Below are 18,576 nucleotides of genomic sequence, written 5' to 3'. Positions count from 1 at the left end.
AAAGGACAGAAAAACATCCTTAAAATATCATATTAGCGGTTGAAATGAGAGTCTGAGAGTGATTGACATGACAGTGAGCATCTGTTGTCAATTTGAGGGAACAACAACTTTAAGAGCAGTCACTCACTTCCAGCTTACTTTAGGGCAATCTTATATACCCTTAAATACAAGGGGGGGAGACATTAATGACCTCCGCTGACTGAGACCACCCTATGAGAGATGCTCAGGCTCCGAACATCCATGTACTGCTGGTTCTCAGCGGGGCGAAGACAGACGCCGCTTCCTGACATTCTTCTGCGCTTTCATCTCGCCATCCTGCTCGGCTGCATCTCATTTAAATGTCTGTCATGCTCCCTGTCAGTCGACTGAAAGAAATAATTATCTCCTTAAGCTCATTATACCAGGAACAGCTTTAGCACTTAAAGTCCACTGAGCAGCTGTGAGCTAACACAAGGTGAGGCAGATCTAAAGCAGAAATCCATTATATGCTCTTCTTTGAGGGATGAATTTGACGGTTCATAATGTCAAACCTGTAAAGGATTTGTATATGTTTGTATGTTTTCTTCTGTAAAGGAGCTGAATGTTAATATGAAGCACTCAATGTGTGGCTAGCCTGCTAATATTAAGGAATCGTTCACCCTGATATTACGGTTTGGTTTCATTTCGCTTGAGAGCTATAATGGAGGGCACTATTAACTTAAATTTAGGTAATTTTCTCACAAAAAGCTATTATGTGGCTTCAGAATAACTCAAATGAACCTCTTTTATGGGGATTGTTTATCTATTTATTTATTTATTATTATTTTTGGAGCTTGTCCCAGAGCACCTTAATTAAATGGAAACAGTCGGGCAAGAAAATAAATACAAATAATGATAATTTACTTGGTTAATTATATCTTTACACAATTAAAATGCTGACTGTTGACAATAATACAAATATGTTTGTAAATAGATGCTATAAAACACTTCAATATACCACTGTATTGTTAATTGTGATCATCAGTATTCAACAACTTCTGGTTTTGTATATTAAAGCACATTCAAGCTGATGTTAATGGAGGAAAAAATGCGAATTAAACCACATTTACTGGACCTTGGACATAAAACCGCTTTACTCCATTGGTCAATTTATGCCCATCCATTATTACGACTGACATTTCACGAGTTCACACTTACAAATAATTCAGATAGAATAAATGGTATGCGTATTTGGCATGCTGTCCGAGGAAAGGGCTCCGAGCTCGGTATTTGGCCCGAACCCAGAGTACTCCCCCCGTATTTCTGGTTAGGAAAGTTAACCAGGTGCGTGTGAGGTAGAAGGGGTGGTGGAGGGATGCTGCAAACTTTGTCAAAGAACGTTGGTGAGTTGACTGGGTATTTATGTGATCCTCCACTTGAGCTGATTGGTAGACATGTTGATTACTGATTGTTGACAGCTGGTTGGAATGACATCATGATTAGGTAGATCATTTGAACGTGCTTCTCCCGAACTTAGTTTTTTAAGAAACATCATTTATTAGCTATAATGCTGCCTTCACGTGCTATCGGAAGTTTCCTACTTCCCACTTCAGAAGTAGTGAATACGAGCTTGTTCAGGTGCTTTGTTGTTGGAAATAATGGAGGAAGCCAGGATCATGCTTTTGTGCGTCTTGGGAAAATGTTATTTTAACACTATAACCATTTCAGGTCCCAGAAAATCCTAGAATCACTGGCAAACACTAGCAGCACCACACAAAAGCATATTGTTTATAATCACATTCACAATAAAGGCATAATGCAGTCAAGATAAGGCTGCTTAAAGACTAAAATGGCAATAGTTTTCAGTCATACATGATCCTATTGTATAGCTACTTTTACCATACTATCTAGATAGTCAGCTTGCTCACTATTCTGGAATGATGGTCAACTATATGCCATTTTCAATGTGTTTAAAGTAGACAATATGCTTCAAATGATTGTTAATTTATGTAAATATGTACTACTTTAATGACAAGACAAGACAGTGACACTGTTGCACAAAAAAAACTAATAAAACAGAAATTCGTCTCCCATCCGCCACACAACGGTTATGGCACGCCCATCTCGGGAACTTGGGTATGAAAAATATTCCCGAACTTCCCAGTGGTAAACACGACATCAGGGAAACTCAGTGGGAACCCAGTGGGAAACTCGTTCATGTGCAATTTTTACCCGGACAACTCGTATTTGCGATAATTACGATAGCACATGAAAGGCAGCATAAATAACAAAAAAGTGTATTGCCGATTGACAGGTACCTTCCCTTGAGGTCTAAGCTCTATTTAGAAATCACAAAAATGTTTTCTTAATTTATACTATCTACTGTAGTAAATTTTGACATTTGTAAATCAAGCACCATTTTAAACATGTTTTGAGGTCATAACATTGTATTGTGCAAAATACCGTATGAAAATGCCTTTGTTAATCGGTAACTTGCCCCTGTAATCACAATTTGTGTGAAAAGGAATAAAACTAGTTGCCTTTTACTGCCTCTTGCGTGTATTTCAGCTGGAAACTGCAGTGAATTGTATGTATAGGTTGTTGGGAGTTTGGAGTTTTGCAAAAATATAGGTTGAGGCATTTTTTCCACTCTGGGTTTTAGTTTTTATGGTGAACATCAAGTTAAGTTTGTGTTCATTTTGGTTCTGTAAAACATCATTTGACACGTGTCCCCTCAGCTAATGCTTCCCCCAGGACACCACACACACCTCAGGCCTTCTGTCCATCATCCCAGCGTTCTGTCTGCTGTGACCTTGACTGAGAAATTACCTCTGCCCCACTACCTGTTCAACCTGTCAGGCGTGCACACATCACTCATCACACATGCAGGTACAGTACAAAAAACAGCTGCCATCACGCATTTGAATGTGCCAAAACACATTTGCACACATATGCACTGTTTTAAAAGCTAGTGAGCTAAATACACAGAGACATATCCTTCTCACAGAAGGTAATACACGCTAACTTCAAACTCAAATATAACTTTAAACTCTACTGAAATCAACAGGGAGTCGCATCTCATGTGTGGGAAGCTATCTGTGTGATACACAAGTCTATGCCCTGTAGAGCATTTCAAAAGAGTTAATTTATGATACACTGTCACGCTCTCTTAAAAAAAGGTTCCAAAAGGGGGTTTTCACTAGCCAGACCCACATCAAGATGTTTGGTCTGGAAACGCACCATTGACAGGGCTCAATCTGAGGGGCGGATAAACGGTTGTCTTTTTTAGTTTTTTTCACAGCAATGCCATAGAAGAATCATGGTGGGTTACCTAAAGAGTCTTTCAGTTAACAGTTCTTAAATAGTTATTTCACCCACAAATTAAAATTCTATCATCATTTACTCACCCTTTTGTCGTTTTAAACTTATAAGACTTTAGTTCACAAATTAAGATATTTTTATCTTAGAGAGATTTCTATCGCTCCATTGACTAGCTTCAAAAGGTTTATAAAGAGATCGTAAAACTCTAGCATAAGAATTGAGCGGTTTAGTCCATTTAGTCATTTTATATGATGAACAAATTTAATTTAAGCTTTATTAACATATAAACATTCATCAATGCACACATCAGATATGGTAAATGGAAGCTCAAGCATGCTCCTCATGACCTTTTAGAACCAATGAGGTTCGTTCATGTGTGTTACGCTGCATGTTTGAGCTTCAGCAAGAACCAATGAGGTTCGTTCATGTGTGTTACGCTGCATGTTTGAGCTTCAGCAAGAACCAATGAGGTTCATTCATGTGTGTTACGCTGCATGTTTGAGCTTCAACAAGAACCAATGAGGTTCATTCATGTGTGTTACGCTGCATGTTTGAGCTTCAACAAGAACCAATGAGGTTCATTCATGTGTGTTACGCTGCATGTTTGAGCTTCAGCAAGAACCAATGAGGTTCATTCATGTGTGTTACGCTGCATGTTTGAGCTTCAACAAGAACCAATGAGGTTCATTCATGTGTGTTACGCTGCATGTTTGAGCTTCAACAAGAACCAATGAGGTTCATTCATGTGTGTTACGCTGCATGTTTGAGCTTCCTCAAGAACCAATGAGGTTCATTCATGTGTTACGCTGCATGTTTGAGCTTCCTCAAGAACCAATGAGGTTCATTCATGTGTGTTACGCTGCATGTTTGAGCTTCAACAAGAACCAATGAGGTTCATTCATGTGTGTTACGCTGCATGTTTGAGCTTCAACAAGAACCAATGAGGTTCATTCATGTGTGTTACGCTGCATGTTTGAGCTTCAGCAAGAACCAATGAGGTTCATTCATGTGTGTTACGCTGCATGTTTGAGCTTCAACAAGAACCAATGAGGTTCATTCATGTGTTACGCTGCATGTTTGAGCTTCCTCAAGAACCGATGATGTTTGTTCTCATGCGTCAAGTAGGTTCAGTTGAGCTCGCTGATCAATGTTTGTCAATAAAAGCCTAAATTAAACTCATCATAAAGTGATTGTGTCTCTTCAGAAAATGTATACTAAACCGCCCAATTCATATGGATTAGTTTTATCATCTCTTTATCAACTTTTTGAAGAGTCATAGTTTCAGGTTGTGTAGCTGTCAACAAGAGTGAGAAATCGCTCAGATTTTATTAAAAAGATCTTTGTGTTCCAACGATGAATAAAATTCTCACGGGTTTGGAATGACATGAGGCTGAGTAAACAAAGACAGAATTTTCATATCTGTGAGTAAACTAACCCCCCTTTTGAAAATAAAGGTTTAAAAGGCTGTTTTCGCAGTTTCTCAAAGAATCTTTAAGTGAACAGCTTTTTTTTTTTTTTTTTAATTAACCTTTTGATTTTCTTAATGTGAAGTACATTTAAAAACTAATAAATAGAACCTAAACCTAAAGAACCCTTTTCCAATAAAAATAATATTTTGTGCTAAGGAACATTTCCATGGATGTTAAAGTTTCTTCATGGAGCCATCAATGCCAATAAAGAACCTTTATTTTAAAGATCATAATGATCTTTATAATGGAAAAAGATTGTTTAGATTATTTAAATCTTTATTTTATGAGTGCATGTATGTTAAAAGTTCTTCATGAAACATATGCCAATAAAGAACCTTTATTTATATATAGTGTGAAGAATCTAATCTAAAGAACCTTTTTTGCAACGGAATGTTTCCGTGAATGTTCTTAACTGAAACCACAGATGCCTCTAAAGAAATGTAATTTTTAAGAGTGAGGATGTTGCCTTCCAAAGTTGATGAAGTGAGGCATTTCATAAGGTTTAAGAACAGAGCAAATACTTGGAACCTTAATGCAATAGTTTGCAATAATGTTAATGTTTGACTATGCAGATCTGCGTGGATATCCAAAAAAGTCTATTTATTTGTGAATCTCTGACAGCATTTCCAAACTTAAAAATAATCCAATTTTTAGGATTGTGATACTAGCACGAAATTCTAATCAAATCCTGTTATCCTTCATAATGCCATCCTCCATCAATCAAGGACAAAGCGCTGGACTAATGGAAAAGTAATTTCATTTAGAGATACAGGTAATGTAAGCTCTCTCCACATATGGTCTCTTCTCCTTCACCATGGCTTGTCATGTCCCCAGCACAGAACAAGTGAAAGACTTATGAAAAATTCACAGTCAACCAAGGTTTGCTCAGACTTGCACCGACATGCACAAGCACTTACACTGTCCACAAGACAATCTCACACAACCTTACCAGTGACAGGCCTCTGTCAAGATACATGTCCAATTGTATTACTAATATATGTTATTGTGACAGCTGAGCAAATGATTAAAAATTATATATAATGGTTTTATAAAAGCTTAAACATTTTATACGGTTACACCAGAGCAAATTAGCCGGAGTACATCTGAAATGTAACAAACTATTTATCAAAAGTGAGCTCTTTCATTTAATAAATGGATGGATGACAGCTGAACTGTCTGAAAATGACATACTTCCTGAGAATGTGATTGATGGCTCTATTAATGGTTTATTTAATCAACGCTGTAATTATTTGCATCAACAACTCTTGTCAGGCCTAATCTAGCAACCTTGTCAGGTTCTCCCCTTTTTAGTTACCTGAACATGCCACGCAGAATGAAACCTCAAAAGGATGTTCAACTTTAAGCATTCATGCATCACAATGCTTCTTTTCAAAATTAATATCTTAATGCACAGAGCATTAGTACAGTGATAGTTGAGTGCTTCCTAAAGTATGGAAAATTGCTTCAATTTACAGCTCCTATTCTTCTATTTGAGAAGCAGGTTTCTCGCATGTGCTACAGGCCAAAATAAAGATTGGTTCCATCTAAAACCCATTTCAATTTCAAGAAATGGAAAATGCGCTTTTGAGACTTTCTTATTTCCTATATAAATTCAGCTTGAAACTGGACTCAAAAAAAGAATTAGCCCCGTGGGTTTATTTCCCCAAAGAAACACAATGTAAGAATTTCCATTTATGCTCTGCAAAGTTGAATAAAATTCCATACTAACATTTTAATTTTTCGTTGCGCTGTTCTGTTAAGCATACTTTTTGGAGCCATATTTGGCCATGATGGACGCATTCAGATTTAAAAAGAAAATGCATAGAGGCCACACAACCACATAAAAATAGTACAGAGACTGACAGATGTAACAAAAGAAGTGAGACACTGAATGTGCTTTTAAAAGCGGTTATCAGCTCCACTAACAAAACAGCAAACCTTCACGTTCTTCAAAGAATATAATAAGGGTCAACTTATTACATTCTGAGACAAAAGAAGGGCACAGCAGCTTTCTGATAATGCTCTGAGAACCACAATTATGGTGGAAGATAATTATATGGCTTCATATAATCAGACAGAAAATGATCTCACAAACACTTTGTCTGACTGATTCAGAGTTCTGATGAGAAAATCTCATTATGATGCAAAAATAAAAAAAAAGTTCACATGAAAGCAGTCGCTCTGAAAGCACCCCATACATGAACTTTCACTAAAGTTATGACAATCATCAAAATTGTTTCACTTGAGAAAATGAGTGAAAAACTTAAACACACACAGACAAACACACAGACACACACACAACAACAGCAATTTGGTTAAATCTTTTAATTTTAATAGATTTATTAATTTATTAATATGTGACTATGGTCCCCAAAACCAGTCATAAGGGCTTTTTTTTTTTTTTTAAAGAAGAGAATTATCCATGAATAAATAAGATGTATTTGGGCAAGATAAAACTATTTGAAAATTTGTAATCTGAGGGTGCAAAATGCGAAATATTGAGAAAATTTAAAGTTTATATAAAGCCTTTAAAGTTGTCCAAATGAAGTCCTACTACTTTTATAATAATACTAACTAATAATTGTAATATAATATAGTAACTGTCATTATTTTATTGTACATTATTTTATTGTATATAAAAGCTGTTATACATATATATATATAACAGCTTTTTTATACAATAAAATAATGACAAGATATATAAGCAACCTAAAAAATACTAAATATATAAATAATTAAAAAATAGTGAGAAAAGAAATTGATAATAATAGTTAGTGGTTAATAGTAAGAAAAGAAATTGAGAAATTGTTAAGAAATGGTTCATAATTTGTAAGTCAGAATGGAATAATGCCCGCAAACATTGTTAAATGCATATCTAGCAGAATTGTGAAATATGTCGTTTTTAAAGTGTTCTTTTTATTTCTGTCTCTTGTTAATCAGTCTAAAACCAATTATGCCTTTAAAATTGGCTCGTTGCATGCTGAGAAAATGAATAGTCATAGTCAGCTCTCTGCATCTACACATTTTCAATCTGCCTTTTCTTCTGTGTCAAAGTCATGGTAACACACTCAAATAAGGTCAGGTTGAACCTAATACAGCAGTTCCTGACAGAAGAAAACAATAGCCATTTTGACATGTCACCTACCTTACAAACAGACACTGCATGAGCGCAAGAGCTTCCTACACTGACGGGATGATGGGAGGATAATGAATGAGAAAAGGTGACTGAAAAAAGCAGGAGATCATGAGACAGACTCACTTGTCTGTAAGGGAGATGCTGAGCTCTGGTCCCAGAAGACAAATGTTTCACCAAATGATCTGCTTGAACTAATTGCCGCAGCATGTGGTGATAATTGTGGTTGTGTTTAGGCTGTTTAGATCAGCAAACCCTACAACTTGCTCTCTAAGAGATCAGATATGGGCCAGCCATGCTCCATAAGTTAGAATTTGGATGCTGCTGACATTCCAACTCTTGCCCGGCTGCTTAACTAAGCTACCAAAAAATATTTGGTCTAATGGCTTTATCAGAAAGTCCATGGTCCATATTTTGCAGGTAAACTGTTGCACTGGAAACAACATGCTCAAAATCACGACCTTTTTGCAAGATACTTTTGTATATATTTTCTATCAGGTGTTTAAAACATGTAGTTTTGTGTTTTATATTTTGTACGTTTCAGACTAAACAGCTAACTCACATTATTACGGTCTTACTGAAATACTTCTGCAAATCAGCTATGGGCCACTATTACCTAAAACTGTGTCTATTAATGCAGATTGTCTGTCTTTCTTACTACTTTGAGTAAAGATAAAGTATGAAGCAAGATTTGTTTTGCAAACTTTAATGTTACATCAGTCATTCACGTTAACGTTTGGTTAACATATGCACCGTTAATGATACCAGCATGTGCACTGCAATACATTTGAAATACAAACCCAATTCCAAAAAAGTTGGGACACTGAACAAATTGTGAATAAAAAAGGAATGCAAAAATGTACAAATCTCATAAACTTATATTTGATTTACAATACAATATAGATAATGTATAAAATGTTGAAAGTGAGACATTTTGAAATGTCCTGCCATATATTGGCTCATTTTGGATTTCATGAGAGCTACACTTTCACAAAAAAGTTGGGACAGGTAGCAATAAGAGACAAGAAAAGTTAAATGTACATATAAGGAACAGCTGGAGGACCAATTTGCAACGTATTAGGTCAATGGGCAACATGACTGGGATAGGGCAGTGTCTCTCAGAAGTCAAGATGGGCAGAGGATCACCAATTCCCCCAATGCTACAGCAAAAAATAGTGGAGCAATATCAGAGACAAGTTTCTCGCAAAGAGTTTGCAGTTATCATCATCTACAGTGCATAATATCATCCAAAGATTTCGAGAATCTGGAACAATCTCTGTGCGTAAGGGTCAAGGCCAGAAAACCATACTGGATGCCCGTGATGTTTTGGCCCTTAGACCGCACTGCATCACACACAGGAATGATACTGTAATGGAAATCACAACAGGAGCTCAGGAATACAGTCCCTGACAAAAGTCTTGTCGCTTATCTATTTTCTAGAAATACCTGATATTAACCTGATTTTTAATTAATTCATTGGTGTTAGAAATAGCTCATATGAAAAGCTAAATCCCCCCCCAAATGATGTTTAATGCACTGAAATAAATAATTTTCACAGAAAAAATATTTATCATTTAATCAAGACAGAAAGGTCAAATTTTGGCAAGACAAAAGTTTTGTCGATTATACAGAAATTGAACAAATTTACTGCAAATACAAAAATATGTCAGCAAATTAAGTTGTGGTGCTGTGAGATCCAAATGTAATATCTTGTATGACTTCCATGAGCTTGAAGGACTGCATCCATGCCGTTTGGCAAGGATTCATACAATTTATTGATGAAGTCATCAGGAATAACTAAGAAAGCAGTCTTGCATGCCTCCCAGAGTTCATCAATATTCTTTGGTTTCGTCTTCCATGCGTCCTCTTTCATCCTACCCCACATATGCTCAATGATGTTCATGTCTGGTGACTGGGCTGGCCAATCCTGGAGCATCTTGATCTTCTTCGCCTTGAGGAACTTTGATGTGGAGATGGAAGTATGCGATGGAGCACCGTCCTGCTGCAGAATTTGGCCTCTTTTATGGTTGGGAATATAAGAGGTAGCTAAGATTTCTTGGTATTTTAGACTATTGATGTTGCCTTCCACCCTGCAGATCTCTCGCACACCCCCATACTGGATGTAACCTCAGACCATTTTTCCGCCACCAAACTTCACTGTTTTCTGGGTGAATCTCGGATCCATTCTGGCTCCAGTAGGTCTCCTGCAATATTTGCGGCGACTGTGGTGTAATTCAACAGAAGATTCATCTGAAAAATCCACCTTCTGCCACTTTTCCTGCGTCCATCCTTTTAGCAGGCTGTGGGCCTTGGCAAATGCCACACGGTTTTTCAATTGTCTTTTGTTTAGTGCTGGCTTCCGGGCACTGATTTGACCATGGAGGCCATTTCGAGACAGAATCCGACAAACTGTTCTGGTTGACACAGGGACTTCAGTCGACCAGGTCTCGTGGAGCTCTGCTGTAGTGGAAAATGGGCTGGCCTTGGATTTTCGAGCCAAAAAACGGTCCTCTCGAGCAGTTGTCTTGCGGGGTCTGACTGACCTGGGCTTGTCAAAAACGTCTCCAGTCTCTTCAAATCTTTTTTTTATCCTCTGTACTTGACGCTGAGACACATTGAAGGTGTCTGCCACATCAGCAGTGGATCTGGTCTTCAGCCTCTTGATAATCAAAACTTTAGTCTCAGGGTGAATCTTAGGCATGTTTGCAGAAGTCTAGTTGCAGTTGATGTGAAGGTCTAGCGTACTGGGGTTCTTTTTATACACACTTGAGACCTAATTGATCCATTATTAGTCACAGGTGAAGCTCATATGACAAGGTGACAACACTTATGTCTTTGCAAAAATTGACTAAATGAACTTTACCAAGCTGTGAATATTAGAATACTTTTTGAAAGTTTAGTTTTTCACTGAAACATTATCACAAAAGCTGGTGTGATTAAAATGAGCCATTTCTTTGAAAAAAAATCTTGATTAGAAATATATTTCAGCGGCACTTTAGGTCAATTTGTACACAAGCGACAAGACTTTTGTCAGGGACTGTACTTCCAGAAAACATTGTCGGTGAACACAATCCACCGTGCTCATAAAACTCTATAGGTCAAAAAAGAACCCATATCTAAACATGATCGCGAAGCAAAGGCATTTTCTCTGGGCCAAGGCTCATTTAAAATTGACTGTGGCAAAGGGGAAAACTGTTCTGTGGTTAGACGAATCAAAATTTGAAGTTCTTTTTGGAAAACTGGGATGCCATGTCATGACTAAAGAGGACAAGGACAACCCAAGATGTTATCAGCGCTCAGTTCAGAAGCTTCATCTCTGATGGTGTGGGGTTGCATGAATGCATGTGGCATGGGCAGCTTACACATCTGGAAAGACACCATCAATGCTGAAAGGTATATCCAAGTTCTAGAACAACATATGCTCCCATCCAGACATCATCTCTTTTAGGGAAGACCTTGCATTTTCCAACATGACAATGCCAGACCACATACCGCATCAATTACAACATCATGTCTGCGTAAAGGATCCAGGTACTGAAATGGCCAGCCTACAGTCCAGATCTTTCACCCATAGAAAACATTTGGCACATCATAAAGAGGAAGATGTGACAGTTGAGCAACTAGACGCCTGTATTAGACAAGAATGGGACAACATTCCTATTCCTAAACTGGAGCAAATTGTCTCCTCAGTCCCCAAATGTTTGCAGACTGTTATAAAAAGAAGAGGATGATACACAGTGGTAAACATAGCCTTGTCCCAACTTTTTTGAGATGTGTTGGTGCAATGAAATTTTAAAATCAACTTATTTTCCCCTTAAAATTATACATTTTCTTAGTTTAAACATTTGATATGTCATATTCTGAATAAAATATTGAAATTTGAAACTACCAATCGGTTTTGTATACACATTGGTTTGTTGATGTACATACTCTTGTTAATGCTGATGGTGAGGAATTACAGTTGCAGCATCTCATACTGTACCTCAAAATGAGTAGTATATCACTGAGAAACATCCTGATCAAGCGATGGAGGTTCGGGTTGAATAACTAATTCTTCCAGTGTTTCATCATCGGACTCATGTTTAGATTGATATGGTAAAATCAACGTCAGTGTTACTGTATTTACAGTGTGTATAATCACCGAGCTTTAGGAAGCCGTCACACAGAGCTGAAGTTTATGGTAATGGTCAATTGTATCTGACGTGCACTGTAAGTGGTAAACCAATCATAACAGACTGGGCCATCTGACCAATCAGAGCAGAGTAGGCTCTCGGAAAGAGAATGATGCATCCGTTGAGTCTTTGTACATCACCACAATGTTCAACGATTCTCAATGTAATAGTGTTTTTTTGTGTTTTTTTTTAACCTGATGCATGTAGCACTGTTGTAGGAGACCTCCATAACTAAATCAAAAGCCTTTATTTAATTACATAACAGGGGCACTTTAATGTGTTTTTAGATCATTCTGCTGATGAAATGCTGCAAAAATATCTTACCAGGAAATGTCAGTTGACAGCAAACTCCATGACAACATGAGGTGTGGAAAATTACAAGTTATCTAAGAGCGTTATGCAGCTTTTTCCAGTGGATGCCATTTAAAACACGGTAAGTCTATTCCTAACACAGCACTGCTCTGAATAAGGTCTATATACTGCTCTTGCTGTCATCAAGCTCTCTGAACAAGCTCTACGGCGGCATCCATCGAAGAACGCATGAAGAAAAACCATAGAGGGATGTTTTCATGGTGTCTGCCGGGCTCAGATAACTCCCTATACATCTGCTCACAGCGACCGTTGTTCCTTTCTCTGACTCTTTGCAACAGTCCTCACTGAGAGAGGACCATCCGCTGGCAGCACACGCAGACAGACAAGAAGAGCAAAACAAAAGACAGCCTGTGAGCATCTGCCTATCCCTGACAACTGGCTACCGTGATAACCCAGCAGGCAAACAGCACATAAGGACTTAAAAAGAGAGCACTCAGGGACGTGGCGGTAAAAGCATTCAAGACCCAGGGAAAAGTACAGAGGAGGGCAGCATACACAAATCTGGTTAGAAAAGAGACAATTAGTGTGTGAGAACGATAGCAAGCGTTTTTTGAGTTAGCGTTGTCATCTCATTCTGAAAGCTAATACGCAATATTGACAAAAGAACTCAAACTTTTTTGATGATAAAAGCCTGTTACATTATCATAAATCCCACAAGAATATGCACATCCCTTTCCCAACAAGTTGGCCTTCTTCCCATTGTTCAGAGACACGTCTGAGGAGAGCACGATTGCCAGGACCTGTTGGAACAGAAGTACTTCGAATGCATTACACATCGAGCTTGGCACTAAGCTCAGGCTGTTTGAACATGCTGCTCACTTACTCGTCTGTCAGGGTAGATATATCCCCACCGGTCCCTCGGCACAAACACACAACAGTTATCTCTTTAAGATCCTGCACTGCAATTAACCATACCTCATTCACCCAGGTGTTTAGGAAGGAATAGGACCCGGAAATTAAAGAAACGCCTCTTTACTTTCAACCAAATTAACTTGGCTTCTCACCAGCAGTTTCTTGATAACAATTTAGCTTGCCTAAACGCTGCCTCTGGAGGCCCTTTAAAAAGCACACAGAATATATCCATACTGAACGTGAAAATCCACTAAGCGTTGGAATCAGGGCTTGACATTAACACCCGCCAACTGCGAGTAGATTTCAGCTGTGGCGGGTACGGCAGCCACTCCCACTAGCCACTTTGGTGGGTTGAATATAATTTACAGCTAAATGAAATGCCAAGACCGTCGTATCACAAAATTGGCTACCATTCAACTACAATTCTTTATACTTAGTGAAGGCAAGATAGGCGCAATCGCGCTGAATGACACACAACAAAAGCGCTCTCTCTCGTGCGCACTCTGTCGCACGCGTGATCAGTTCTTCCTGCTCCTGAATACTCAAATACACGCGCACACTGATGTCAAAATGTCAATCGTATGAACACTGTCGGTTATGGCTTAAGTGTACGTAAACAGGTGGGTAATAACTGGATATTTGTCACAAATATTACATCCATGCATTCAGCAGCCCAATTTATTACATCCATGCATTCAGCAGCCCAATTAAATACCTGTCTGTCATTAATGTTAATCAAACAACTACAGATGTTAAATAAATGTATAGGCCTACATATTAAATAAATATGTATTAGTATCTGAATTTTGATTTTATTTTTATTAACTATTGTTTTTGTAATTTGCTTAGGGTATTTTTTTAAATTATATATATATATATATATATATATATATATATATATATATATATATATATATATATATATATATATAGCCTAACTAAAATAACTCATAGCCTATCATATTACATTTCTCATATTAGCCTATTATACCATATTCTATTATAATCTATTATATTGCCCACCCCTTGCCCACCTGCACATCCCAGCTGATATACAATGTAGTCTTGATTTGGGGGGGTCACTCTGCATTTGAAAGTTTGAAAGGGTTTTAAAATCTTCTAAATCAAGTAAAATGATTAAAAATCAAGTAATTTAAGCATGCCAAAGTCAACTTTAAACATATAGAATGTAATTTCCAAACAGGAAAATTGTGGCCAGTGAAAATGCTGAGTGGCTTGTAACTTTGGAAAACCACTAGCCACAGTGGCTGGTGAGCAAAAAAGTTAATGTCAAGCCCTGGTTGGAATGTAAGTCTTGGGCCAGTCAGAAGATATTTGATGACTAATGGACACTTGGATTTTAGACCAATTAGATTTGAGTTGGGCAGAGCCAGCCAGTGCAATGCTGCAGAAAATAAAAAGCCAAGTGAAAGATAAAATGCCCCATTGTTGTGATTGGTCAGGACAATGCTCACAAAACCAAATTATGACTGTTGGGAAAGTTACACTACCGTAATTTCATGAAAGAAATTAATACTTTTTTCTACAATTGATCAAATGTGCAACAGTAAAGTATTTGAGTAAATCAGCATATTTGAAGATAATCATGTTAATATGGTGTATTGGTGCTGCTGATGTTTGTATATCCCCTTACTGCACACCCCTATTATGGCAAGTGGGGCAAAAATGGCATACCCAAAACAAAAGTTTGCTGCTCATCATTATGAATGGACACATAACCAACATATATTTAGAAAGCCAACACATGAGAGTCTACAGTTAACTCTTTCCCCGGCAGCGTTTAAAAAAAAAGTTGCCAGCTACCGCCAGGGTTTTTGACCATTTTCACCAAAATGTAATAGCCAATAGAATATTTTGTTTAAATATCTGAGCCTGCAATATATCAGACAGAGCTGACCCTCTTCTTTTAAACAACAACAACAACAACATGTTTATTCTAGCTTCTTGTATTCCTTTTTTATCAACACTTGAATATGGGTAAGTTTAATAAAAAAGCAACATTTTGAACAAAAAGCTGAGAAAATCACATTTTTGTGAAAGACTGTTTCCAGATCAGATTCAGAGCGATGATCAAACACAGATGAAGTAGATCAAATCCATTACCCCTCCTAATGCTTCACAGTCCTGTAGCTCATCCTGGGTCCACATTTCATTCACTTACATTAGGAGGTTTTGATTTATATGATGTTTAATGTTGATGATCACATTATTTTTTATATGCATATGATTACATACAATCGCTTGTCTTACTCGCGTGTGTTTTGATCAGGAGATTCAGTACTCATTCAGAAGATATGTACACTGTAAAAAATAAAAACGGAAAATGTACTGGTAATTTTCTGCCAGTACATTATCCAGTAATTTTATGGAAATTTCCGTTGACCCTTAAAACACAAACTAATGCATGTGTAAATCAAAATACAGGTAAAACACCTGTAAAAAACAAAACAATCCTTCATATTTATACAGTACATTGTGCCCTATTTTTACATACTTTTTTTGTACAGTGTAATCGCGCCCCCTGGTGTCTAACAGTGAAAACAGTGAAACCCGGAAAATTCCGTTTTTGGCCTGGAAGCGTTTTCTCACAAGTAACAGAAAATTCTGTGTTTGGGGGGGAAAAGAGTTTCATATGGAGATACAGTATATACCGTAAGCACAAAAATAAAAATAAACAAAAACAATATTTAAAATATATAATAAGTTTAAAAATATAATGTAGATGTGGTTTAACATATAACCACAATTAAAGTGAAGCAGAAAAAAAATCAATTAGAGTGAAAGTGACCACTTTATTTCAAATCTGAGGATATTATCTCTAAAACTGCCTTTAAGCAGTTTTTTAGCCTTTATTCTGGCATTACATGGGTTGCCCATCTACACCACTTTGATCATACAATACATCTGAAGTCCTTCTAGAAAAGAAAAAAAAGTCTTCTTGGGACCTTGTGTGAATTCTTTTGACAAATTAGATTATGGAATAGAATAGTTCCTGGTGTGACAGGTGCATTAAGCTAAAAGATTAATATAACTTTGATTAATAACTAAAACTCAATTTAAACCGCTGAGAGTTGGTATTAACTTTTGATTGTGACCTAATGTGGATTTTAGTCCTTTTATTTGCAGCTAATCGCTACACCTGTATGAATGTAAATATTCTACACAAACCATATACTATTGCAATGCTGTGTTTATTAGCATCTTGTTTGAAATGTAGAAACATTTCTTTGGGTTTGTTTTCCATGGGAGAAAAAGATGATGTCTTCTTTGGGACAGAGTCTTCCAGAAAGGCTGGAGTTATGCCACGTAAGATGATAGACAGCTACACAGTAAATAACAAAGAGCTAAGATCAAAACTGACACAAAAACATAACCGGCTCTTTCAGCTCTTCAGATTGTATAATTTATTGGGAAATGAATAGAAATTGTATTCTGTAGGACAACATATTTATCAAAAGCTGTTCAGGGAAGCTACGTGGACACAAATAAACCGGAGCAGACATGAGTGAATTCATATCCGTGTTGATATTCTCTTCAAAATATAAAAAATTACATTAATTCATAATTTCGCACTCACTGCAACCTAGTTTTCTCGTAAACAGTGGTCAAATATCTATCGAAGTCTTTAATCTTTCTAAGGATAAGTTTGTGCAGTTGTAAGAGTGCAGTGGATGGTAAACAACAATAATCTGGGTATATATATATATATATATATATATATATATATATATATATATATATATATATATATATATATATATATATATTTTTTTTTTTTTTTTTTTTTTTTTTATCTGGGCGTTGCAGTCACCTGTTATGTTCTAAAGAAATATCACGTGTAGAAACATTGGCAAATGATTTAATACAACAAACCTGATTCGTTGCCTCTGTCATCTGCTCCATGTCTAAGGCAAAGCTTGATCAGCTGCCACACACACACACACACACACGCACACACACACACGCGCGCACGCACGCACGCACGCACGCACACACACACACACACACACACACACACACACACATTCTAAGCAGACTTTCAACATTTAAGGGGATTTCCCATGACTGGCATCAGTGCTGTTGAATGCATTTAATCAATGTCATTGATCACTATAAAGTGAAACATCAACTTCAGTGTAATCTAGCTCCTATGGCAAGAAAAAAAAACTTGAGCATTTTGTCATTTTTAGATTCACATCTTGAAACATCACATCCTGTTTTCGGTTTGTTTAGAGGGTCTTTCGTTCTTGTTACATTCATATTTTAGGCCAATGTAGGATTTGAGGGTGCACCAGACACAAATGAATCTTCCAGATCCAGATGATTCGTTCAAACAGAATTCCACACAAAACGCAACCCAACACTTCAGACCCCAAATCAACGATCTATGGCCATAAAAGAAGCAGGCTCCAATATGTCTACACAAAATAACAAAACCCTCAGCTAAGTACTTTATGGTCTTGCGAACTTTGGGCAACACCAAGATAAAGACAGAGGTTGTTTGATCCCAAAGACAAAGAGCCAAAACAGATCCCCTTCTTCTCAACAACATTTAAATGAACTCTGAGTAACACGGTTAAAAAATCACCAGGAAACCAACGGAGACTGTTTCTACATATAAACTGTATCAAATTATTCAAAAATGATGATAGCCAGACTTGCATTCAAACATCCTTCTACTGCATAATTCTATATCATATTTATAACCAATACATGTGACCATTATGCTTAAACTCACTCACAATTCATGTAATTGTTACAACTATTGAATGGTTGACTGGGAGTGTGCCTTGCTTGGTCTCAGTATGATTGTATGCTCATAATTCAGAAGATGCTTGATTGAAAATGTGTAGAATGCATCATATTCTAATAATAGAAAGCATGTCTAAAATGTACTCACTGCTTAGAGCAGGAAGTTAGGAGACCACAGATAACAGGTAATTTATGAGAAGAGGTGGAGAAGCAAACACCTCTGAAGCAAAGATGATAATTAAATGGTTAGAACGCATCCAGGAGGATGGGCAGAAATTTGAGTTCAATATCTCAGAACACGAACAAAGACGGTGGCGACGAGTAGCCCAGACAGAGTTAGAGACAATGACATGACGAACAGAGGATCAGACGAAGAAGATCAGACGATCGAGACAGATCAGAGGAAATGTGTTAACAACTTCATTCAAGCTATCTAAATATACTCTTATCTCACTTCCCTTTCTTTAAATTGGTTTCTACTCTATCCTTAGAGTCTCGTGTTCCAAGTTAAGTTTCGATCAACGAT

General features: G+C 37.1%; 1 protein-coding gene across 6 annotated transcripts in view; it reads right to left on the bottom strand.

Moving 5' to 3' along the window:
* Positions 1–18,576, bottom strand: part of nbeab (neurobeachin b) — a 408,948-nt gene that overhangs the window by 353,129 nt on the left and 37,243 nt on the right. The gene's annotated exons all lie outside the window — the stretch shown is intronic.

The sequence above is a fragment of the Pseudorasbora parva genome, chromosome 8, assembly GCF_024679245.1.
Source record: "Pseudorasbora parva isolate DD20220531a chromosome 8, ASM2467924v1, whole genome shotgun sequence".
In the NCBI taxonomy this organism is placed as follows: domain Eukaryota; kingdom Metazoa; phylum Chordata; class Actinopteri; order Cypriniformes; family Gobionidae; genus Pseudorasbora; species Pseudorasbora parva.
The sequence above is the reverse complement of the archived record's forward strand: the minus strand, read 5'-3'. Positions and strand labels throughout refer to the sequence as shown.